General features: G+C 39.3%; 1 protein-coding gene across 2 annotated transcripts in view; it reads right to left on the minus strand.

Moving 5' to 3' along the window:
• Positions 1-26219, minus strand: part of ripor1 (RHO family interacting cell polarization regulator 1) — a 70673-nt gene that overhangs the window by 42425 nt on the left and 2029 nt on the right. Inside the window, exon 1 of one of the 2 annotated variants that reach the window (XM_027161501.2) lies at positions 12935-13343. The exons of the other annotated variant lie outside the window; for it this stretch is intronic. The gene's annotated coding sequence lies outside the window, so the exon portion shown is untranslated. Of the gene's footprint in view, positions 1-12934; positions 13344-26219 lie in introns of those variants that run through there. 2 annotated transcript variants of the gene reach the window in all.

Consider the following 26219-nt stretch of genomic DNA (forward strand, 5'->3'; position numbering starts at 1 on the left):
AAGAGACAAAACAAACCATCTATGTATGGCAGAGTTCAGCTGCCAGTTTGACCTGAACGACAAACACAGCCTCATTTACTTCCCAACGGGTACAAAATGTACAACTACTGATAATTATTACTTACACTTATAGTGAGCCAGCATTAATGTATTCAATGTTAGAGATTTAAGCACTTATGTACAGTACGTCGCTCTGGATAAGAGTGTCTGCCAAATGCTGTAAATATAAATGTAAATACAAGGGACATTATTTACATTTACATTATTTCCTGTCCAGCGTCACCCCGTTGATGACGGGTTCTCTTCTGAGTCTGGTTCCTCTTAAGGTTTCTTCCTCATATTAGTTTCTTCTTCCTCAGGGAGTTTTTTCTTGCCACCGATGCCTCCGGTGTGCTCATTACGGATAGATATTAGAGATATATAGTAACTTCATTTTAAACTTTACAGAAGTATAGAAACAGAATAAATTGTAAAGCGTGTATGAGACAATGTCAAATGCTAAAAGTGCTAAACAAATAAAGTGAACTGAACTGAATATTAAGAGAATACATTTTCCTCCGGCTATATAAAGACTAGGTGAGGCATTATCAGTGTTATAGCACACGAGACATGGTATATTAAATGTAATGCTGCTGTGCAGAGATCATTCACACTGTGTCTCAGTGAGTTCGACACATTTCTATTTCATATTCTACATTATAGTGATTAAAAAGTTACAAAAAAAGATGACACTTGTAAAGGGTTCCTGGGTGTCATCCATCATGGCAGAAAGCAGGGCACTGATCAAAGACTTGAGCATTTTTAGGGCCTCGATCTCAAATAGTGCACTAGAACATTCACTCGCTAAAATCCACAGCAAAAAATATAGGAAGCTCCGATGCTCACTATGTTGACTTACCGGAAATGACGACATAAAAAAAACAGACAAACTCTCCAGCTTCTATAATAAGAAGTAGCTTGTTATCGTTGTTGATGCTCTCAAATAATTACTTACGTTAGTGATTTTTTAAAATTTTTTATTTGATGTTCTAAATATAGTTGGTTTGAGTATAGTTCTAAATATAGATGTTCTTAATATAGTTGGTTTTTTGGAGAGAAAAAACTAGCTAGAAATATTGTAAGGCTATCAATCATTAAATGAATCCTTAAACAAGGACACGATATAATGATTCATGCCCTAGAGAGCTGAGTGAAGACTCACACACACACACACACACACACACACACACACACACACACACACACACACACACACACTCTCCCCTGTCAATCACAGCAACACTAACCAACTGAATTCGGAAAAGTTTTGAAAAGGGTGGAGTTTGTTGGAGATTGCTACGATGTGACTTACTGCAAATGTTTAACTAATTTGCTGGAAAACAGAGTGTGAGAATGACTCCGGCTTTTTACTCCGTCAGAGCTACGTAGAGTAGAGCTTCCACATCTGTGACACTCTCGTTGTTCTCCTTACTGTTCTCCATATTTGGCTCCTTCACTGAGCTAGTGTCAGGTTTGTTTAGATTCAGTGGGAGTGTGTTGTAGTTCAAACCTTACTGGCTTCTGTGCAAGCCAGTCAAACACTTCAACATGTTATTACTCAAATTTCCTGCTTCGGAGGGACATACGTCAACACATGGAATCAAATCAAAGGGATTTTGCTGTGACATTATCCCAGCAAATCCAGAGTAAAAACATCACTCTGTGTATTAGTTCAAAGAATTTATAGCTCTATAAGGAAAGGCAGATTTGTTCTTTCATGGAACCGGACTGTGTTCAACTGCGATAAGATTCCTGCAATGAATTAAAAAGGCTGCAAGCATTAAGTGAAGGAAAATTTCTGCTTACGCCCTACACATGTGGAAGGAAAATCTGCGAACGTAAAGACAAAGGCAGAACATTTGACCAGCTGCTGCTGATGAGGTGACAAGGTGAGTTCTAAAGATTAAGCATTCAGGACAAACAAAGGGGCATGTTGGGGGTTTTGGAGGCATCACCAGAGGGATTCTTATCTGTGCAGTCACAGCTGTATTATCACTTGGAAAAAGGGCCACCTGGGAGTCAGGAGTCAGACAGCACCTGAGTCACTAACCCATGTGCTCAATCGCTTCATTCTCATCTCACCCAGCTCTTCATGGTTTCCTGAAAATGTATTTCTTTCCTTTATTTTTCTATAATTAAAAACTACCTTTGAAGCAACAACCCTGCCCCAGATTTCTGCTTAACACAAGAACATTCACAAACCTCTGACCACAGCATCTGTGTTTTTCTCTCTTTTCAATAATACAATGGATGAAACAAGAATACTTAACAGAATCTCTTATATCTTAAAGCTGCAATCTGTGTTTCACAAACACAACACTGCGAGATCACAAAGCACAAACTCAACAGTATACTGTAACTGTTAGCATGCAAGCTAAAAACCACTAAAAAGAAAAATGTGTCATGAAATGACATACTATAGACTGTCTAGTATAAGTGTACCTGTAAGTCATTTCCGAGGTGATACCCAATGACACCAAACACACGTATAAGATGCCCCTAGCTTAAGCTTAAGTCGGCAAACTGGTATAAAATTTGGGACGCACCTATAGTTTGCTCTTTCATTTAGTACTTGATAACTCAGTGTCACAATGATGCCACTAGATCATTGCATACGGCTGTATCCCAAACCATACACACACATTAAATAAACACTGCATAAATATTGATTGCTATTTAGGCATCATACTTAGTGTGTAGAAGGTGGACTGGGATGCAGCTCTAAATTGAGAGAGAGAGAGAGAGAGAGAGAGAGAGAGAGAGAGAGAGAGAGAGAGAGAGAGAGAGAGAGAGAAATAGAGAGATGACCAAAGCTTAGTTAAAAAATAAAAACGCAGGGTGACTCATTATATCAGTGGTCTATGGTGTGGGGATTTTTATAGAGAACAGGTGTTGTGGTTAGTCGTGGCTGCGCCCTCATTCCCTTACAGCACATTTATCCTACAACACATTACAGGAAGTGACAACTGGCACACACACACACACACAAATATGGCGTTATTGTGCGAGTACATACCCACCTCTCAAGCACTTTTGAGTACTTTTCAGCACACTGTAACTGCCTCCTGCTTTTCCTTAATAAAAGGCACATAGCCCCCATAACCCACATGCCAGTGCTGCTTCATGTGTTTCTGCACACCTGCAGGCCTCGGGTTACAACACAACAACCTCGTGTATAACACCAGCACATAAATCATTTGCTGTCAATACTCAAAGAACAGCATACATGCTGAAACAATCTAGATAAAATGTATAGAGGAGAAATCTTTTTCATTTATATTCATCTGTCCATCCATCTGATCTTTAGCTTTTCTAACCGCTGATCCTGATCAGGACTGCAGAGGAACACTTTTTTTCCTACTACCTGCCTTCTGGAGCTTCCTGACAGTGTCACATGTGTCTCATTCTCTGTTGTTACTGATGCTCCATCAGACTAGTATCTCCCACATAGATACCGTAAATCCTGTTGTTCCCAAAAACGATACGAGCCTCATCATTTTCTTTAGTAGATAATCTCACCTAGATTCAGTGGAGCTGTATCCAAGAACTTCTGATATATAACTTGTATACTGAATAATTGAAGCGCATTCTGAGCATCCTGCCTTGTCTGACTTAGAAGTGCAATGCTTTATGATCACACTACCCATGTGTCACTCATTCATGAAAATCCCTTTCAGCCTGGTTCCTCATCTCAGCTCAGCTCTTGGAGATTGTCCATGGCACTGTCACCTCTAGCTTGTTCATTAGAGGTCGAAATCTTTATCCAGTTTCAGCTCCAGTAAAGCAGCTTTATGCGTATACTCCCCAAATTTCCAAAAAACGTTTTTCAATGAACTGAGTACCAAAACTTGATTGATTTAATGAAAGGTAAACTGGAATAGCTTTAGACATGCACTGCCTCTTTTGTTATGACTTTAATTATGATTGCTGTACTTGTAATTGTACTGTACTCAGCCTGTATATAACTTGGGAGAGTTATGTGTCTATGTATATTCCTTCTTTCTTAGGTACATCTTGATCTGTGCTCTTGTGTTAAGTCCTTCCTGGTGCTCTTGTGGCACCAAATTTCCTGATGGGGATCAAATAAATAAGTACTCTACCTTACTTACTCCTCTGAGATGTAATCCTTCCAGTATGTAGAGCATGACTACGGTCAGAAATGTCACCTACTGCCATTGTACTGATATTTCCTTGAGCCCCATCACTCACTGAGCATATTAATATTTGTGATTAAAAGTCTGCCAAAACCAGAAGCATGAGCTGCTCTGGAAGCATTAGAGTTAAAAAAACAAAAAGCATCTTTTTCACGGACATGGGGAGTCAGATTTGCTAAGCAGGTCGTAGGTCTGAGCCCCAGGCACCATAGTTGCGTTGAGAAATGCTCACTGGCCACAGACAGTATACGTAGGTGCAGCTCCAGTCTGATGGACTGAAATTAGCTGTGAGGCATTTTGTTCCTCTGTTACAGATGAGCTACTCTTCCTACATCACAGGTTTAAATAGTTAGATAAAATATAAATCCATCTGCACTGCTGATCCTTTGAGTCTAACAGGCAGAAACTTGGCTAAAGCAGTGTGATATGTGCTACTCTAAATGTGCACTGGAGCAGTGGAATGATCATAAATCAACCTGAAGTTTAGTGCCTTGAGCAAATAGTTTATTACTACTGGTACAGCATTAAAACAGCAGCTCATATAGGTTCCTAAACCTCATTAACACCTTTGTGCGACACGAAGATTTACATAAAACGGTACATTTGCATTTTAAGATGAGACGAACTTTCAGTCATTGTTTAATCATTAATATTAGCCTTGGAGCACAATTGTAAATGTGTGTTTTCAAACCTAAAAGATTTAACTAACAGGCCGAATTGCCGTCATTCATATTGCAGTAGATTGGAGCGTTCGAAGTCAGGTCGGAATGATCATGAATCCATGTCGAACGCACTTAACCACCACCACATAGTCGTAATAACAAGTGGGTATTTTCTGCATTTTCTTTGAGCTCTGATATCCCAGATAAGGCGTGTTACTAAGAAAACATGGAGATCTACAAAGTAAAATAAACAACACTCTACTAATACTTATTTAGCAGTGACATGTCAGGATATTCATGAATTGATATTCTTTGTTTTCATTTTCTACAATTTTAAAACCTTGCTGTATATTTGTAGTCGATTAAGAGAAGGTACACGTCCATCTTGCTCCAACCGAAGTGACTTGACGGCACCTGACATCATAAATACGAGGAGGATTTGAACTCTCGGTGTGACTATAAGGGTTATGAAGCAGGACATAAAATAAATCACATATTTTATCAGATTCAGGCAAAAATAAAAAGTTAAAATGGCTCCACCTGCTGCATAAGACGTACTGTACAAATAGATTTCTAAAGCAAATGACTGATATAATATTAATACACAGCAGCTTGAGCTGAAAAGAACTGGGATCTAAGACCTTTATGAACCCAAGCTTTTCTGTTTAATCCCCACCTGCTCACTAAGAGGCTTATTAGTCACTTGATGCTCCAGAAATAGACTCTGGCATCCTGCTCCACTGCAGTGTGGTATGCCACAGATATAGAGCTAGAAAACGTCTACGTGTTTAAAATAGTGAGCGAAACTTTGAAACTGCTCAGCTGCTGACGTAACGTGGCACTGATTAGACGCGTCTTCACTGTTAGATGTGAAAAATGTTTCACAATTTTGTCAATATGTTGCTTTATAGATCCTCCCTTGTACCCGGTGATCCCTTACACACCAGCGACCTTCTCTCTTCCAGACGGTCGAGCATCAGTCGCTTCCTTTAGAACATGTGCTAATAATTCAGTGGAGCTGTATGTGGTCCAGCCCTTTTTTTAACCCTAGTCATTGTCACCAAATACTGTGAAAAAGAGCTTGAGCCATAAAATATTATAACCACAAGCTGTTCACTCTGCTTTCTGGAGCAGATATACAGTGGGGTGGGTTTATGATGGTGCAGGACATCATGTAGACCAAAAAAGACCATTTAACAAAGTTCATGACCTCATTATGTATGTTATGCTGCATCACACATACACACACACACACCCATACACACACATACACACAAAATCCTGGATTTTCTAAAAATCACTTCTCAATCGTATTTGTTTTCACTTTCACCACAGAGATTTGACAGAAAAAGATAAGAAAAAGCTCATTTTCAGTTTATTTCTATATTAATGAATGACACGTCAGATGGTTTCACCACTTGTACTTACATATAACATTGAAGAAGAATTCTGTTATCTCTTATGTTACAGCAGCTATAAATTACACTTCTCTCACCGGAGGCTCTTTTTTCTCTCTTTTCAATAATACAATGGATGAAACAAGAATACTTAACTGAATCTCTTATATCTTAAAGCTGCAATATCAAATATTATACACTCTCTCCTTGGTAAATAACAATTTTTTAAAATTATATCCACTATTTTTATATGCCCATCAACCACATAAAAACCACTGAGCGGTGAAGTGAATAACTTTGTCCACATGCTGCCTAATATATCCCACCTCTTGACAGGTGACACTGTAATGAGATAATCAGTCATTTGTCAATGTGTGACGGTGTTGAAGACATGTTAGATGAAAAAGGTAAGTTTAAAAGATCTTGTGTGTGAGGAACAGAGATGAGATCTCAATCCGATCAAGCAGCTGTGGGATGTGCTGGACAAACAAGTCTGATCCATAGAGGCACAATTCACAACTTAAAGGATTTGCTGGTGCCAGATACCTCAGCACAACTTCAGAGCTCTTGAAGAGTCCACGCTTCAACAGGTCAGAAGACAAGGATAAGGACAAGAACAATTAGCTAGGTGGTTTTAATATTATAGCTGATCATCGTCAGTCCATTAATATAATAAAAAATATAACAAGAATGTGGTAGCCTAGTGGCTAAGGTGTTGGACTGATTAGAAGGTTGTGAGTTCAAATCCCAGATCCACCAAAAGCTGCCACTGCTGGGCCCCTGAACAAGGCCCTTAAACCTCAATTGCTCAGATGTGAATAATGGCTTCTGCCCATTACCATAGATGTAAATAAAAACCACAGGCAGGAATACTGCTAATAGCTTCTGATCATATTTAAGAATTCAACAAAGCTGCAGGAGACAAAATAAAGACCTTTAACCAGTGTGTCTGAGCACAATCCATGCTCTAAAATGTAATATTAGAAAGTCTCAGCAGTGGAGCTGATACACCATTTACATTCAGCACAGAGGTGTAAGATTCTAATAAACACACGACCCAAGGACTCAGGCAGGTTGCAGATATGGATGATGAAGTGCCCTGTTGCTGGGAAGAACTCATTCATATTCACTGCAACGTGTCATAGAGTAAAACATTTTGCAGCCATTTTTTTCTGACGCCATTCTCAGACTTGAACGCTAAAAAAGTGTGGAATCAGTCTGGAATCCGCCAGGCTGCTGAAAAAGTGCACTAGGAACAAAAGCAGATCAGACATGAACTCATATTCTGCAACTCACACCATTGTTGCATCATTATTTTGTGAATCTTAAGTTTTATAAAACGCTCACCGATTTAATTCCCGTTACTTAATTGTGTTCTTTGAGGCTTGTTCAGGACAAACAAAGTGTTAATCTTTTTTTTTTTTTTTACAGATAAACAGAAGCAAGGAACAAATAACGACGTATTCAAAATGAGAACAAACCAATGAATTCAATCAAACACTATTAGCAGATCCTCTAACTCACAGAGACAGAAAAAAAACACCTAGATACAGTTTCACTTCACTTCACTGCTGATGAAAAGAAATGATGCTTCCTCTATTTCATATCGAATGGTCTGAAAGTACTTGTACTAACCGCAGTCCAGTACATCGCAGATCCAGGACATGTGATATGGCTGGAAACAGGAATCTGTTTGCTAGTACTAGACTTCTACACCTCAGGGGAACACGAGTTAGAAGCATGTGTAAGGTGAGGGGAAAAAAAGCCTGGAGGTTATCATAGGAGCATTGCGCTGCGTCATGAGGTGATGATGTCAGTGAGGGAAAGCTTAAAATCAAAAACGGCTATTATCTACAAGCTTTAAAACGAGCGGCTCATAGACAGCAAAGTGCTCTAAACTTTCACTCATTTTCGATCGAGTCTTATCAGGACAGTGTTACATGTAAATGAATGTAATCCTGCACTGCGTCAGCTTTGAGATCACCAGTATAACGCTGCTGACGAAAATCAGGGACACTAAAGCATTCATGTGCTAAAACAAGCAGTCATCTGACAGCAAGCTCATCAAGTGCTAATAAACCACAAGGAAATGACAGGCTTTTGTGGTCAGAGAGAGAGAGAGAGAGAGAGAGAGAGAGAGAGAGGGGAGGGCGTAATCCCATGAGTCATGTCAGATACAACTGCTGTGTGTCCCAGGTGATGGCAATGTGACTAGGAAGTGAAATCTCCTGTGTTTGGTAGCATGGAAACAAAAAGTCATTTGAATAAGAAGCCTTAATGGCCATGTTTGCTTTGTCATTATCAGATGGTTGTGAGCATTAAGGGATACAGCAGATTTGCTTTCAATAGCAGCATCCTCTGTTTATTCTCAGAAAAGTTTCCTCTTAAAACCCAAAGCTTTGGCAAAACAAAATGCATTACATAATAACAAAGTAAACACAATACTGTATAATAAACAAATGCTAGGTCTAGTTTGTTTTCAGCTCATGGTTTTTGTTTTCAACATGGATGGAGTTTACGATGTGGCCTCTGTGTGTGTGTGTGTGTGTGTGTGTGTGTGTGTGCGCGCGCGCCTGGGGAGAGGCTGAGTCACATGCACAGCTGCATGCTTCCTCTGTCTGCTTCTCTCTAGCTTCAACTCCGTAATAACACACCAGTCCCTCAGAGAGTAATGACATGCTACAGAAATACACTCCACACCGACACACACAACAGTACACACAAGTCTGAATCAGCATGCAGCCAGGAATTACACACAACAGTACACGCACATTCACACAGGGCAAATACACTTACTGTAGATGATGTGTTTCAGAAACATCCATATCCGAAGTCCATTTTTAGTAATTTGTTTAGTAAAACTGGGTCTTCAAGGACCAACAAAAAAGGCATGTTCGTTTATCTTTTTTATGAGATCACCGTAGACTGGTGTGTGATTCTGTGAGACACTGAGTTATACATAGAAATTGTTCTCATACGATATCAAGGTGAAATGAGCAACTCACAGCAGAGTGAGAGTTTCCTGAAAAGGAAAAGAAGTTCTCTTCAGTGGGATACAAATCCAGCACACTTCTCGGCCCGAATAAAACTCAAAACAGGGTGTATATATTCCTGATTATTTGTCTTTGTAGCAAAGGCCTCACATGTCACATCTAACCAGACCACTGCTCTTTGTCAGAGAGGTCTTCCTGTGGACAATGACTTCATACTCGTCTTTTTAGGATGTTAAACACTAGGTTTTATGCTCCTGTAAGTTCCCTTGACCAGATATAATCCTAGCTTTTCGTATGTTTGTCATCCTTCATGACCATAACTGTCTCTTCACAGAGCCCTGTAATTATAGCAACTTCCTGTTTATCTAGAATCTGGAAATCATTCAGTAGAACTGGAGTTATGCTTCAATGTCTAACTAGTCAAAGCTTCTGCATCCAGACCTGGCTAAATATCTACAGCAAGAGGAAAGGACAAAGTTCAAGTGGTCTTCTGTAAACTTGTGGTAAATATGACAGATTGTGTAATGACTGAACACAAGTTTGGTTACCGTGCCTAACATAATTCAGACAATAGGAGTATGTAAACAATGCATAAATTACAGGGTGTGAAGCTGGAAGTGACAGACCTGCAGAGAGAAAAATAGACAATAAGGCAAACAGTATACTTAATTAGTTCTTGTTACACAACAAGATTTGTCAGGAAGTCACAAATGGCATTAAAAGCCCAAAGCACTTTAAACCAGCAACAAATGAGATGTAAAGTGACGTGATTGTGTGTGTGTGTGTGTGTGTGTGTGTGTGTGTGTGTGTGTGTGTGTGTGTGTGTGTGTGTGTGAGCCTGCTATTTTTACATGTGTGTACTGTTTTTTTCATTATACAGCGGTACTGCTCTTCTCACACACACCTCCAGACGTTTTCAAACCAATACATATTGTCATATAGGTGCCAACAGTCAGACAGCCTCCATGGAAGCAGACCATAGAGTTCAAGCATTAACGTGCAGCTGATGACCATCCTCAATCAATTATTACTAAATAAAAATAAGTTTCTCATCATACTAAACCCAGCTGTAAAGCTACATTACACTTTACAACGTGTCACTTTTTACAATGTGCAATATATCTCTAATGGTTTTATACTATGTGCAATATATATCAAACATATAGAGCTACAAACAACAGAATGATGCCACAACACTTCTTCATTTGGGATTTTCCGATTATGCAACAGCCAAAATGAACGCAAAGTCGAGCAAACATTTCCAAATGACTATAGATCTGAGCCATGAAGTCTCAAGTGAAGTCATCACACCAAAATGACAGACACATTGTACATGCACTGGAGAGTTGACAAGAGTTACAAAACAATAAGGCTGGAACCAGATATCACTCTGTCTAATACGTGTTGTCTTCTACTCATGGCATCCTCATGGCCTTAGAACGTTCTTGAAATTGTTATCTCAAAAATATTGTCCTTTACTTGGCTTGTTATGTGAAGAATGTCAACAAAACAATGCAGACCGTCTGTTGTCCTTTTTTGTTGCTCCACTAACATTAAAGGCTTCGGCAGCATGCTTACAGCAGTTTCTTTGACACATGCTATGACCAGCCAATCAGAAAAAACCCAAAACCCCAAAGGTAAAATGAGCAAGTGGCTAGACGACTGGTTCAGAGCATCTCCAAAATTGTCAGGTCTTGTGGGGTGTTTCTGGTATGCAGTGATTACACACAACTTTTTACATACCAAATGGGCTCCAAGGAAAGACAACTGGTGACCGGTGAGAATGTCATGGGAGCTCAAGGCTCATTGTTGCACATATAGGGAGCAAAGACTAGCCTGTCTAGTCTGATTCCACAGTAGAGCTTCTGTAGCATAAATTGCTGAAAAAGTTAATGCTGGCTATGATAGAAACATGTCAGAACATACAGTGCATCACAGCTTACTGTGTATGAGACTGCGTAGCTGCAGACTGGTCAGGGTGCCCATGCTGACCCTAGTCCATCTTTTAAAGTGCAATTAATGTGCACATGAGCATCAGAATTTGACCATGGAGCTATAGAAGGAGATGGCCTGGTCTGATAAATCACATTTTACATCATGGGCTTGTGTGCATAACATACCTGGGGATAAAGGGCAAAAGGGAATAAGGCAAGCCAGCATAGGTAGTGTGATGCTCTGGGCAATGTTCTCATGGGAAACCTTGGGTCCTAGTAGTCATGTGGATGATAGTTTGACACACGCCACCTACCTAAACATTGTTGTAGATCACGTACACCCCTTCATGGCAACAGTATTCCCTAATGGCAATGGCCTCATTCCTGTCATCAGGAAAATGCTCTCTGTCACATCGCAGAAATTGTTCAGGAACGATTGAAGAACAGGACAGATTTTAACCTCCAAATTCCCCAGATTTCATTCCACTTTTATTTTACTATTCATGCCTGATGTACATAACCATTCACCTAATGTCTACATAATGTCAACAGACAGCCTATCAAAAGCTGGCGATAGACCAGACACTGGTCTTCTAAAATCATTCCATGTCACACTGTTCGACACGTTGGCTGTATTTTATTCATGTGAGGTAAAGCAATGAAGATACTCTAATGACAGGCATGCAGTTAAAGTGAAGCAGTCACATTTTACCTCCTATTTCAAATACCTATTTCTACTTTCATATAATTATTTTACGATTTCCATTTTAGGGGCTGAAAATTGCATATACGCAGCTTTAGTTTTCCCAAGAAACTATTCCCACACTTCCTGTGCCCTGAGGACATGGATGGGATAAGGCCATGTAGGCTATATGTAGACCCTGGGATCTACAGCGACATGGTCAGTTTATCATTCTTTCTCATGATCAGAAAGGGTAAAGCTGTACAAAGTAACAGCATTTCTGTCTTTCTGAGAATGAAACGTGGCTGTTAGGAAGTTCAGGACTTCTCTGGTTTCTCTTAAAGAGAGTGGGTGTTGGAAAAGAGTGCTACCACATGGAACAGAATGGAGCTACAGCGTCCTGTCCACTGCTTTCATTACAAAAATGAAGGTTTTGTTTTTTAAACGCATCTTCCTGTGTATGAAGACAGGAAAAACACGTCATAGTGGGTGATTAGTATGTAATGGATTAGAGCCGTTGGAAATAGCAACCAAGAACTTTCAAGCAGAAAGAAAAACTGCTGGACACAAAAAAAGACGTCAGTTTCGATGTAGCCACGTCTCGCTTCTGGCACCGCTTTCTGTTGCGCTCTGAGCCTCGCTGCCTGGGTCCCAAACTGCTAGCAGACCCCCTGACTCCCAGCTTCATGTTATTAATATCCGTGGACACTCCACATCTCTGTCACATCCATTACAAACAGCAAACAACACGTTCTTTGTCATGGACACTGATCTGGAGCCCTGATCTTCTCCCTTCTCCTCCACGTCTTAGATTTTTCAACCAATGCAGTAGAGAAAGTGTAGAAATATATAAGCGAAACACCTGTATGTCTGTCTGTCTGTCTGTCTGTCTGTATTTCTGATCTAGGATAAAGGTTAATCCTGTCCCGTTGCTCAGCATGCCAGTGAATAAGAAAACCGGAGCCTTAAGGAAGAATTTGCGTAAAGAAACAGTAAGTGGTGCCAAAAATCCAACCGGTTACATCATCATAGGTTATATACAGTGTTTAGAGCGTGCAATTAAAATCACGTACATGTCTGCAGTCTGAGTCGGTACCATCGACGTGAAGGTTTAATCCAGAGAAGATGATTTTTTTTTTTAAAAGAAAAAATCCAGAAGTGTTGAATTCAGACGTTTTAATCCAGCACAGCAAAAGCATGCAGGAGTTCCTTAGTGCCACTTTGTGTCTTTATTTGTGTGTGAGGGGTGTGGACAAAGCGAGCAGAGAGAAAAAGCGTGCATCAGTAACACCACACGGCCACATTCGCGAAATCCTCACAAGAGCAGACGGAGAGGGAAAAAAATCGAGAAGTGGAAGCGATATGAAAATCGGCGCATATCAAAATCCTGAATTCACCAAAGCACCCGGACAAGCGAGAGCTGTGCGCGTGCACATGGCTACATTCTCTGTGACACACACTGGCACACAGACACTAGAGAGAGAATCGCACTGGGATCTAAACACGGAGTAGGGAGGAGGGGGGAAGGGAGGATGGGAGGGACACTGGGAGCCTCCATCTCAAGTCAAACCTTCTCAAACGAGTTCTATGGATCAAGCTGAACTCTTACTTTTTTTTTTGGTTTAAAAAAGGACCTCTTTTCCCTAAGGTCCAAGTGTTCCAATGGAAATCTAAACTCTGATGCAGCTTTGTTTCAATGATAACCAAGTGGAACTACTGAAGTGGATTCTCTACATGGTAATTAGTAAACACGGCTTAAAATAGCCGAGACATAAGAACAGAGTCGGAAGGTTATGGATCACAAAGCTGACCATATAAACCATAACCATGGCTGACCTTAGAAGGGGAAAGCTGACCACTACCATGGAAACAGCAAGCAAAGCAACAATCCATTACATATTTTCAACAACTATACATGATGTGTTCCATCTAGCAATGTGTGCTTTATACAATTTTTTTTTTTTTTTTTTTTTTTTGCATAATGTCAGCTATAACCTGTGGCAGACAGAAAGATGAATGGAGAAGCAACTTTGCTGAGAAAATTAAGATTACAGTGCAAAGAATATTTTTGTTTAAAAAAAAAAAAAAAAAAAAACATTAATATTGTGCCAGGGGATAAACATACTCTATGTCCTCATGGTCTTAAAACTTGCTGAGTCACACAGATAAAGGAGTAATGCTGTGTCAGGGCATCAGGCCAGAATTGGCAGAAAATCTGTATCAATAGAACATACACCAACTTTAGGCATGAAAGAAGGCAGACTCCACTATGACAAGCAGCAGGAGCAGGTATTTGAATACAGAAATCAGTATTAGTGTTTTGTTTGCATTAACAACTAAAAAGAAAATAAAACGAAGCCAATATATGGGTCTGTATCTTGACATTGAGAGTAGCACACTCATTGTGTGCATGGAGATAATAATGAAAATGTCTGTGGAGCACAAGGCTTTTAATGTTAGGTGAACAAATATGAAGTTCACAAACAAAAGTAAGAATTAATTTCTAATAAGATTCATTTATCTTCATTAAATGTTTTAAATACATTACATGAGTATCACATGTAATCTGCATGGTGCAGAATAACTATTATTAAAGCTCACTTTCTCATTCACATGTACATACCAACGTGAACAGAAATCAACATTACAATTTACCACCACAGAGATAACTTCTTAAGAGAACTCTGTTTCATTCAGTACACTCCCATACCAAGCACCCACAAGCAAGCCCTGAACAATACCCCACCCCTCACTTTATGTCTGCCCTCAAATACCTCATCTCAGAAGCCCAGGTCAGCTGTCAGCAAAGCTGCATGATGTCATTTGTTTAAAGGGTTGGTCAATCCACACTGGCTGCCTTTGTGAGATAGCGTGACCCTCTGAGCTTCAGGATCAATAGAACCCTGCCACCACCACATACTCTCTCATCACCTTCTTCATCCTCAGCCTATTCAGAGTCACCTTCTTTATTCTGTGTCTAAAATCTCCTGCCACTATCTGTCACTCATACACAGTGGGGTAGCTTTGGAAAGCTCGTCCCAGCATCCTCCTGTAAAAGGAAAGACTTCAATTCTGACAAATCAACACAGAACTATCGAGACAGATTACACACACACACACACACACACACACACATACACACACACACACACACACACACACAAGAGAAGTAACCAAGGCCTTAAAAATGTGCAGAATAGGTATAAGGATTTTCAGCCACACACACAATTTCAGAACTAAAGAGCTAATCCATCTAGGGCAATGGATGACAGTGCATAAATAATACAGTGATAAAATATTATCACAGAAATCTGCCCTCCTTTCCCACACTTGCTGCTCCCTATCTTCCTGTGTTTGAGTGTGAGACCTGTGCTGGTGGTGTTTCCATTTTGATGAGCATGACTCAGCTTCTGTTATTAGACATTAGAATGTGCCCTGCCACTGTGTGGCTGAAAGTGAAATGGCTCTGGTAGCTTTCTTGCTTAGTGAGCTCTGCACCCCGTTGTGCCTGACCTGTTTCACCACACTCCCGCTGGGCATGACCAGGAGTTATGAGAAGGCTGAAACTTCCTGTTTTTTTTCTTGAACTAACTTTCTTGGTCTGCCAACTTCAGGGTTTTCTGTTTCTTCAAAATGTCCAGGGTTTACTCAAATGTTGCCTTTGCTCTTTCCTTTATTTCACAGCATAATGTTATTATGCTTTAAAAGCAAAAGCCACATTGCTGGACATTGTGAATAAATAGACAATAAGGAACTTAGAGGCATTCAGAGATACTGAGATAAGACCCCCGCTCTCTCACCTGCTATCATTGGCACATATCTTCCCCAAAGCTATATAATCAGAATGAGAGAGTACGGTAGAATACGTTTTGCAAAATTAAATGAAAAGATCCAGGGTTTCTCTATGACAGAGCAAATGCTGACTAAAGAGATTATATAACTCAATTTTAAAGAAGTCAAAGAAAGTGGGAAAAGTGTTTGAGGCAGAAGGAGAGAGAGAGAGAGAGAGAGAGAGAGGGAGGGAGGGAGGCTTCTCATTTGCTGTACATTTGTTTCAAATAGTGTGCCAGCCTCAGATGGGCTGCCCACTTGTCCACCATAATACAGGGATATGCACAAATGCCCATTCTATACCACCTGTTAGTGCCATCTGTTTCAACAAGTTGAGTCACACAAAAGCACACACATTGAATCAAGCAAGCAAATTTTCCTCTATTTCCATTTCATGAATACAGTATACACATATATATATACATATAAAATAAAATATACAAATACAAATAATAGTATTACAAAATATATAAATATACAGGACAAAAATACATGTGCATGTATGCCAAGGCCTTCAACAAAGCTTTAAAGAAACGTACCATACATCGTTTACAAGAAATACCATTTTTATACAGTCATCTTTCCTTTGGAGACTTATCACCAAGTCATTGCCAGGGAACCCCAGTGGTTATCTGAGGGAACAGAACCAGTTACAGTAGATATGTAATTAGGATTCTGTTTCACCCAAAGAACAACACCACACTTATGATACAAACAATGGGCAACATGAACCCTGAGGAATGTGGAGAATGCTGACGTGAACACAGTGCTAACAGCAGTGATCAGACAGGTCACAGTAGGTAGCGAGACAGGCATACTGTGTGTCTATGGGTAATGGTGATAACGTCCAGCACCTTTTGGGGCAGTTTAGACATTGGAGTCCCTGATGTCTTTTGTGACATGTTTCTTTCTGACAGACTGTTGGTGTACGGATCAGATGTGTGCTATTCAGTGTGAATAGCACTGTCGGATGTGCACACTGGCTACAAGAAGTACACTTTCAGGAAACACTGCAAAGTGAAACAACTGATTGACAAAATATGGTAAAAGGAACTTGGGCAGAAACCCAAGGTTTAACTGCAAGGTCAGTAAAGAGCCCAGGACAAAGGTAGATCCTGAACCGATAGAGATACTAGAAGAGAATGGAGGCAACTCCAGCATCAGCATCAGAATTAGAACCAGGTTTATTGGCCAAGTGTGTTGACACACACAAGGAATTTGGTTCCAGCTGTTTGTGACTCTCAAAAGTACAGACATAAATAACACTATACTATACAAATTATGCAAGACAATGCAGACGATGAGATACAATATAAACAGAATGAGTATTAAATATGAATATAGAATATAAACGATCAGTTATGTACATGAAAGTGCAAATAACAATATTGTGCAATATTCTTTTTGTACAATATATAGCAGCAGTAGTGTGTGTAATATGTACAGATGATTTGATGACTGACAGTAGAGTTACTGTCTGCATGTTAGTAGAGCCCAGCTAAATCAGCATTCTCAGGCAGAACATCCGTTATAGTGATGGAGACTTACTTACACACACACATGCACAGGCCTACTGGTAAGCTAGACAGCAGGGAATGTGAATGCTCTGAGGAAATGGTGCAGAGAGAAACAAAACATGGTGGAAATTATCACTAACAATCTATCGTATGCACAACGTATTACACAGACGGCCCAACAGGGTGTAGATATGAAAAGATGGTTGTATGACAGTGGTATTATTGAATAATCTGTGTCCTATGTATCCAGGTGGTTCTCACTGCAGTCACACTGGCAGTTAGAGGGGAGTAAATAGAAACCATACTGTATATTTAGGGCTAGTACACAAAGATGTGCCAGACCACAAACACACCATTTTGCAGATCTGTTGATGGGAGTTAAGTTACCTTGGGGAAATGGACTTTTTGTGTTTTTGTGTCAGGCAAATCCACAGTGCTCACTTCCTGTCTTGAGTAAACTGGGTATTTTGGTAGTTACTCACTGAGTAGAACAAAGACTCAAAATGTTCCTACATTAGGGATGAGCAGATTAAGACTCTAATTAAGATTAAGGAACTATTTCTCCTTAGAGAGAGAGCGAGAGAGAGCGAGAGAGAGAGAGAGAGAGAGAGAGAGAGAGAGAGAGAGAGAGAGAGAGAGAGAGAGAGAGAGAGAGAGAGAGTTTTTTATTTTATAGCACTGGAGGTTTTTTATGCAAGCCACGCAAGATAAATATTCTCTCGTAGATCTCGTAGTTCTAAGTGGCTCATTGGGATTATTGAAATTAGCTATGTACATGTCATGCCTTCAAGTTTGCTTTTTTTTTGTAACACACTCATTCCAGGAAATTTACTATATACGTCGCATCCTGCTTGATAAACCAAGCACTTTTACTTTTAAAAAAAAGAGAGTAAATAATATAAAAAATACAATTTAGATTTAAAAAAATATAATATGCAAATAAAAAGAATTTAAATCAACCTCTACTAATAGCCAAATACTATATTCAGTCAATATATTATGCATAACTGTTATAAATCATTGTAATGATAATTATTCAAATTTGTAACCACTGAACATTCAGCCCAAATTTCCCTGCCTCAATTAAACTCAGAGTCAGGTTTATTTTCATTTTGTGTCACAAAACACTAAACTGAGTGCTCAACATCATTTCCTCTGTCGCTTAATGCAGTTCAGCAATTTGAGCTGCACAAGACAGACTTTGTAAAAGGATTTTTTTATTGTTGACTGTGCATTACTGCAGAATCACTTACAATCCACCATCCAGCTGAGTTTCCCACTGCAGCATCTGACTGCACAGCTAATAATATTATTACACCCATACTCTTGTTAAACCTGAAAAGGTAAAAACATTAAAACTGTGCATGTATCTTTTCCAGCTATAATTTAGTTAATACAAATTTGAGCATAATTTTTCAGAATAATTAACCATATAATGCCATATAAAATAAGATGTTCTATAAACAAGAAATATAATATTTTTTGGAGCATTTTAGAGACTAATTATTTCATACTGTTATAATTTATATGTTTAATATATCTCTAAAATTGCAATCCATATTAAATATTAGTTTACATTGGTGTGGGCAAGTTATAATATGCTATGAGTCGACATCACACACAATGAAAAGACTTCAAGGGTTCAAGGTCTGAGACATGCAGTACTAAGACATGTCAGTTATGCAGTTATGTATGGGATCTGAATTTTATGTGTGCAATAACTGTATTAAGTACTTATGAGTTGCACTTAATCAAACTCTGGACATTGTAAATGTTGTACCAGTTACTGTGTTATTGTTAGGTTCTTAGTATTCATAAAACTGCAACTGATCTACAGCGTGTACTGTGGATAAGCGCAACAAGGAGCAAGACAGATTCTTATTTCATCCCAGGAGAGTTTTACATCAGGTCCCTAGAGGAGACTGTGTAATTTCCCTCTTTATGACTTGACCCCTGTTTAACTTGTGTCTCATACCCCAGGGGAGTGGGTCCTTGACCTCTCAGCTTTGCTAATCTCTCCCTCCCCAAGCCTGAATTCCTCTGATCTCTTCCAACAATTAAAAGAGGGTGGGGATGCATATTAGCCACCATCCCTGGAGTGAGCTCACAGCAGTAGGGCAGGAAGTGCGCATGATGGCATCTCGTCTGAGCCGGAGGCAACAAGACTGTGTCAGCAGTGAGAAAGCATGAGTACGACCGTGTGTAGTTGTATATGAATGAGTGTGTATATGATTTTTGGATATATTTGAAATGTTGCAGGACAAGTGTCCCTCACTATGTAAGCTTCTTGAAAAAAACTGCACAATTAGTGCAAGAAAGTTCAAATTTGTTTTACAGAAGTGGGCACTTATGCCTGGGCCTGTCGCCAAAGCACCCAGTGAAGCAAGAACCGGACTGAAAGCAGGGATCGAACCCAATCCAGGTCCTGTAATTAAAGCCCGACAAAAGGACCACTCAGTCGGGCTCACTTTAACCCTACTATTGAAAGAGGTGAAGGACTGTTGATTGTCAGCAAGCTCAGGGGGGATGAACAAGATGAGGTAGCAGGAGTGCAGGAGAGAGGAGAAAGTGTATGAAAGAGTGCAGGAGAAAGAAAAAGCTTGCATTGAAGATACACAAGCCTTTAACTAGCAAAGGCCAACGATGAGATCATGCACATTGTTTCTGTAGGCTTCATCCTGACCCCTTCAGTCATGTTCATTCTGTATGTGTGGGAGCATGCGGGGAAAGATAAAGAGCTTCAGAAAAGGAAAAACCTCAAACCAAAGAAACTTCATTGCCATCTCCTTCAGGGCAGAGTTTACCTCATGTTTTCATTCTTGTATGAGCAGATAAAAAAAAGTGCTTTTCTCTGACAGCTCAGAAAACCATTTGCAAAATCTTTTTCTCAGGACATGACCCTTGTTTGACTGAGAATAGACCTCAACAACAGAGTCCAGCACCACTATACAACAGCAAACAAGGAAGGCAGCACAAAGAGACTATTGCTTGGTTTATTTCCATGCACTGGTTTCCTGGTGGTGACGTACCAAGTTTCCTGCTCCTCCTAAAAGACAGAGCCTTATTAAGCTTGGTGTTTATCAGGTCTCAGAGTGGCTCCCAGGCCATTTAAGGAAATGACCTGGCAGACAGGTTTAATCTCAATTTTCCGTCATATAGAGCAACCTGAATTTTGAGATCTAAGGGAGCATTATTGCTTCCTTTTGTTCCTGTCTCAGTTCTGTGCGACTTACTGTAAAGTTTAATGAAATGACACACACATATCCCCCTCCTCAGCGAAATCAATCATGAAGTTAAATCCAACAGTCACAAACACTGAATTCTTTGGATGTCATATCTGACTTTAGGAATTAATGGAATATTCATAAAAACATACCAGCACATTTATGTAATTTTAGCAGAAACTAGTGAAATTCCTTGTTTCTATTTAAATAGAAATAGCATTAGCTTCTTTGCATGGCAGATTTCAGAGTTAACTCTTGAATTTGGCTTTTACTTTATACTTCTTTAAACCTCTTAAAAGGGGGAATACTAATCTGTATCTGTAATTTGACAGTAAACTTGCCTCAACTGTGTGTCTTTTATACATTTATTATATATGTTAGATACATTTAGATTATTTTACTCAGGAAAGTGAAGGTCGTATGTATTTTAAAACAACTCTACATCAATTGCTTCATTGTACATTTAAACTCTTGCAAAGCAAAGAAGAATAAATTGTGTTGAATTTAATTTTGAAAAGAAACATAGACGTTTGTAACATTTACATTGGTTAATCAACATTGCCCTCCAGTGGACATTTGTGCGTGTGTGTTTGTGTTTGTGTGTGTGTGTGTGTGTGTGTGTGTGTGTGTGTGTGTGTGTGTGTGTGTGTGTGTGTGTGTGTGTGTGTGTGTGTGTGTGTGTGTGTGTGTGTGTGTGTGTTGCTTAGTTGTAGAAGAAGGCCTGAGTAAACAACTGTGATTTATTAGTACTGTTATAACCCTAGTAAAAGTGTTCATGAAGTTTCTGGAGGACTGGCAACATCTGTTACAGCAGGCTGAGATGTGGCTGTAAATGGCTACAGTCTCACAAAAAGGTCTGATGAGCACACACACACACACACACACACACACACACACACACACACACACACACACACACACACACACACACACACACACACACACACACACACAGGATTTATTAAATCCATGAAATATTTCTCAAAATGCCATGCACTTCCCTATGATCTGTTTATTTAAACATTTAAAAGCACACTTAAAACAAGATATGGCAAACATAACCATGTGACATTTTCTACAGTCCTTTATTATGGTATGGACAGGATCATGTGATTCTGGAGTCAATCCCAAGAATACAGAGAGCAGGGCAGGAATATATTCTGTGAGATATGAGTCCATTGCATAGCACCGTTCACACCCTCACACACCCACACACACTGACAAAAATGTAGTGTAGCCTATCCACCTACTGCATGTTTTTGGGAAGTGGGAGAAAACCAGATAACTGATGGAAACCGTCATGTGACCCTGCCGCTGTGAGCCAACAACACTAACCTTGAACATATTAATGCAATAGAATAACAGGCATGTGACATCTACATTTGTGTATGATGTTTTAAACGACCATTTATTTTCAGATATTCACTGACCCCAAGTTGCCCTGAGTAATATAACAGTAAAAACTTTAAAGGGACAGAATGAGACAGAATAAATTATCAGACACAGTTGCATTTTTCCAAGCTGAGCAATTCTGTGTTAAAAGTGTACGAAACATTAGACAAAATGCTGACATGGCTTCTAAAAGAAAAATAGTGAAAAGGTGTATAATATTCAACTAAGAAGGCAGTAATTATTAGTAAAGTGTAATTATTTACAGAGTTAAAACAGCAAATGGATCTATGGTTTAATTCTCCACCCATAATGCCCTTTATTCAGGAAATGTCAAGTCCACATAGACTGTCAGGTTCAAATCAGAAAAGGGAAAGTCAGAGCACACGTTTCCTGTAATTGTGCTGTGTGTATAAGACCGAATGCTACCCGAGATACTTCCAGCTCGGCTCAGTGTCTTTCCATTAGACATGAACATGCAAAGAGCATATTATTCAACAAAAGCCTACTGATATCATTTCCTTTTTTAACTCTGCAAAATAACAGAATAATCCACAAAATTGTTGAAAATACAGGATGCTCGCTGGTAACAGGACTCATTTGCAGATTGTATCTTTCTGCCATACACTATATGACTAAAGGTATGGGGACAACTGACCAGCATGCAAGATATGTGCTTGATGAACACTCTATTCTGAAGTTTTCTGAGAAAACTTTGAACTAACATTTGGAGCCTTGCTATGCCCATTCAGGTACTGTACAAGAGCATTAGTGAGGTCAGGCAGTGATGCTGGGTAAGGAGTGGGGTTCAGTGGGGTTGAGGTCAGGTGTCTTTGCAGGAAACATTTGAGATCTTCCACAACAGCCTTGTCTTTACGAACAATGTCTTTACAGAGCTCAAACTGTGCACAGGGGCACTGCTGGATGTTCACGTTCGTGCTGTAAACATTTATGCTAGAATGATTTAGGGCCCCATTTCAGAACTGAGGAATATCTACAGTACATATGGGTGAGACAGGCAGGTGCCCACAAACTGGTCATGCAGTGTGTCCTGCAGAGGCAATTTTATCATAATTATTACCAAGCATTTTTTGTGCAACAGTTGAGTGAAGGATCAAACTGAAGACACACAATCATTTGTGTTTTAGATCTGTAATGATTAAATGTACATAATGAAACAATTTTTTACAAATTGTGGATTCACCAAATGACACTTTTTACAAACTGTAATCAATTCATACATTTTTCCTTAAATTTTCTATGAAATTAATCATCAAATTTTTTAGTTAGGTCTTCCTTATTACATGAAAGATATAAAACGGGCATGGTTAGGGCTGATACTTTCATCTGTGATCATTTCAATTCTGCGACAGGAAGGAATCAGTGTTGGGTCTGTGGTGAACTCAGAGTTTGTGCTGACCCATTTGTTCCCTAGCAGTTCTTTGTATACATCTATAAACTGTTGTAGAAAGGACATTAATTACATTTACATAATTTCCTGTCCAGTGTCTCAAAAATGAGGATGGGTTTTCCTTCTGAGTCTGGTTCCTCTCAAGGTTTCTACCTCATATCACCTCAGGAACTTTTTCCTTGCCACCTTCGCCTCAGGCTTGCTCAATAGTGATAGGGATAGATATTAGAGATATATAGTTACTTAATTTTAAACTTCTGTTTCTCTACTTCTGTAAATCTGCTTTAAGACAATGTGAATTGTTAAAGTCAAGAAGTCAAGTCAAGAAGCTTTTTATTGTCATTTCAACCATATATAGCTGTTGCAGTACACAGTGAAATGAGACAACGTTTCTCCAGGATCAAGGTGCTACATAAAACAAAGACAGGGCTAAGGACATGTAAGTAGTCTTAGCCACATAAAGTGCAACTGTGCAACCTGGTGCAAACAGTGCAGGACAAGACAAGCAAGACAGTGCAGGACAAAAGACAGTGCAGGACAAAAAACAGTGCAGACATTAAGTTACAAGACAATACAAAAAGTACAAAAAATGCAATACACAAAAGACAATAAACAGTAACAGAAACAGCGCCGACCGACCAGTGTAAATACTGAATGTTCAAACAGTATTTTGTGCAGTAAAAGAATGAACAGCAGCAGGTTCTTAGCAGCAGGTCCTTTGGATTGTATATGGAGTTGTGCAAAAAACAGCAGATGACTGAGATATTGTCCAATATGTGCAAAAACAGCAGAAAAGTGTGCACTATAGCGCTATAGAAATAAAGCGCTATAGAAATAAATTGTACTGAATACCCACATGATGCCAAAGCAAATGTTACTGGGTACTTAGGTCTGCAATAAAGTTGGTTATTTTTTATGGAGCTTGTGGTACAACTGCATTGCATTATGGGATGTAATGCAAAACAAAGAAATTGCACTTTATTCCTCCAGTTATAATACACAAAAACACACCTCTCAGTAGCACCACCGCCATTCTACTGAGCTTGACTGTTTGGCAGTTTATCAAGCAGGAAGAGGAGTCTTATTATCTGATTCACCGCCTTCTTCAAAAACATCTGGACCACAAAACGTTTTCCTCTTTGCCTTCTTCAGATTTGACAGCTCCATCTCTCATCTCTGACACAACCGAGGACAGGCATGCCAAATTCCCCTGATATAACTGATATAACTGTATGTGTGTGTAGGGTGGGGGTGGGGGCAGAGGGTTGTTGTTTGGCAGAAGAGTGAATCACAGATATAGTGACATCAGGAAAAAAAGAAACGGCAGGAAAAACAAGACAGCGTGAGAACGGCAAACTGATAAACAGCAGAAAATCAGCAACACTTTTCAGGGTCATTGAGCTGACTAAAATCAGCTGCATATATATTTTGATGTCTAAGCATTTTTACTGTCACAGAAAGAGTCAATCATTGGCTTTAGTTAACCACACAGAGGACAAATGGAGGTCAGTTCTGTGCTTCATTGTCTGACCGAGTTCTGTGTGCTTACATGTTTCTACACAGTTGCACCAAGGATGCTTACAGCTAACCCTGCTATAAATAAGAGCACTTCTTGGGTCAAGAGGACAAAATAGCTTTCATGTGTTTATGTGTGTGTTTGAGAACGCAAATACAAAGAAAGGTGACCATGACACATCACAGAAGAAGGCAAGTCCCATTTGCCAAATAACTTCAATAAATCTGAGTTTGAATAGCATAGCGGACTCACATCTGCTCTCTTCCACATAATCTACAGTATAGCTCGTATCAGTTACCACACTGTAGTTTCCACAGCCAACAACACTTTTCATAGAAAACAATCACAGTTGACTTAACATTATTTTTTAACCAATTCCGTACCCTGGACCAAGTTCCTTATTGGGGTATATAGTGTTATGTCTCAAATTGTGTATGACCATAAAGACGGAGTTGCTGGGAAGGTAAATATGTGAATGAATAGGTACCATTAAAACAGCATGTGAGTGCACACAGTGGTGTTTACTTTACACATTCTTAGCCCCTGGTCATCTCTTATCTCTTTAGCCTCTGTTGGAGGAGGTGCACTTGTACTACCCGCACCTATACAAATACACATACCAAAGCCACGCACATGACACTTTTATTTCCTCAAGAAGGAGTGAACTGGAATAAAATCCTTTTAAAAGGAAAATATGTGGAGTCTCTTCTCTCAACACTGAATGTTGAATATCCATCATCTTACCATCCCCTTTTGTATGCATGTATCAGATAGTGTTCCAATAGTAATTCAGAGAGCCTTAATAAAGCTCAGAGTTACTACTAGTCAGCATAGTAATATTTCTTCTCAGCCTCAGCATTTTGGCACAATTTAAAAACTTGTTCACGTTCATGTTCACTAATATCTCAAGCAATGGAGGCTCAGTGGCTAAAGCTCTGAGTACAGTATAAAATAACAAAACAGGAAAAAAAATAACTGTTTTAACAGCTTAGATTGGTTCCCATCTAATAATTACAAGCATAAAGTAATATTTATGAATATTCATATTCATATTATATTAATAAAAATATAGGACAGAAATTCCACTTGCTGAAGAAGTACATTTGGATTATGTTTGGCCAAGATGACTGATAACCAGTTAACATTTGAATATACTGAGCCTGACTGGAAATCTGCAGCAAAATGGATTCATTTTGATTGACAAAAAGCTCTGCTTGTAAATATGAGCATCGGCAGTACAAAGCTTTTGGACTGGGCCTTTAATTCAACAAATGTGATGTCATCAAAAGCATAATGTGGCTCAAAAGCGTCTGCAATTTAAAGTATATCCTATAAATTAGTTTCTTATAACATGATGAATCAGCAGTTGTATTTTCAGTGAAATACTAGGTTAGGTTATTAGCAGAGCACATCATAAATCATACTCATACTGCTTACAATCAATTAAATAACCATAAAAACCGGCTTAAC

Source organism: Tachysurus fulvidraco, chromosome 13, assembly GCF_022655615.1.
Source record: "Tachysurus fulvidraco isolate hzauxx_2018 chromosome 13, HZAU_PFXX_2.0, whole genome shotgun sequence".
Classification (NCBI taxonomy): Eukaryota; Metazoa; Chordata; class Actinopteri; order Siluriformes; family Bagridae; genus Tachysurus; species Tachysurus fulvidraco.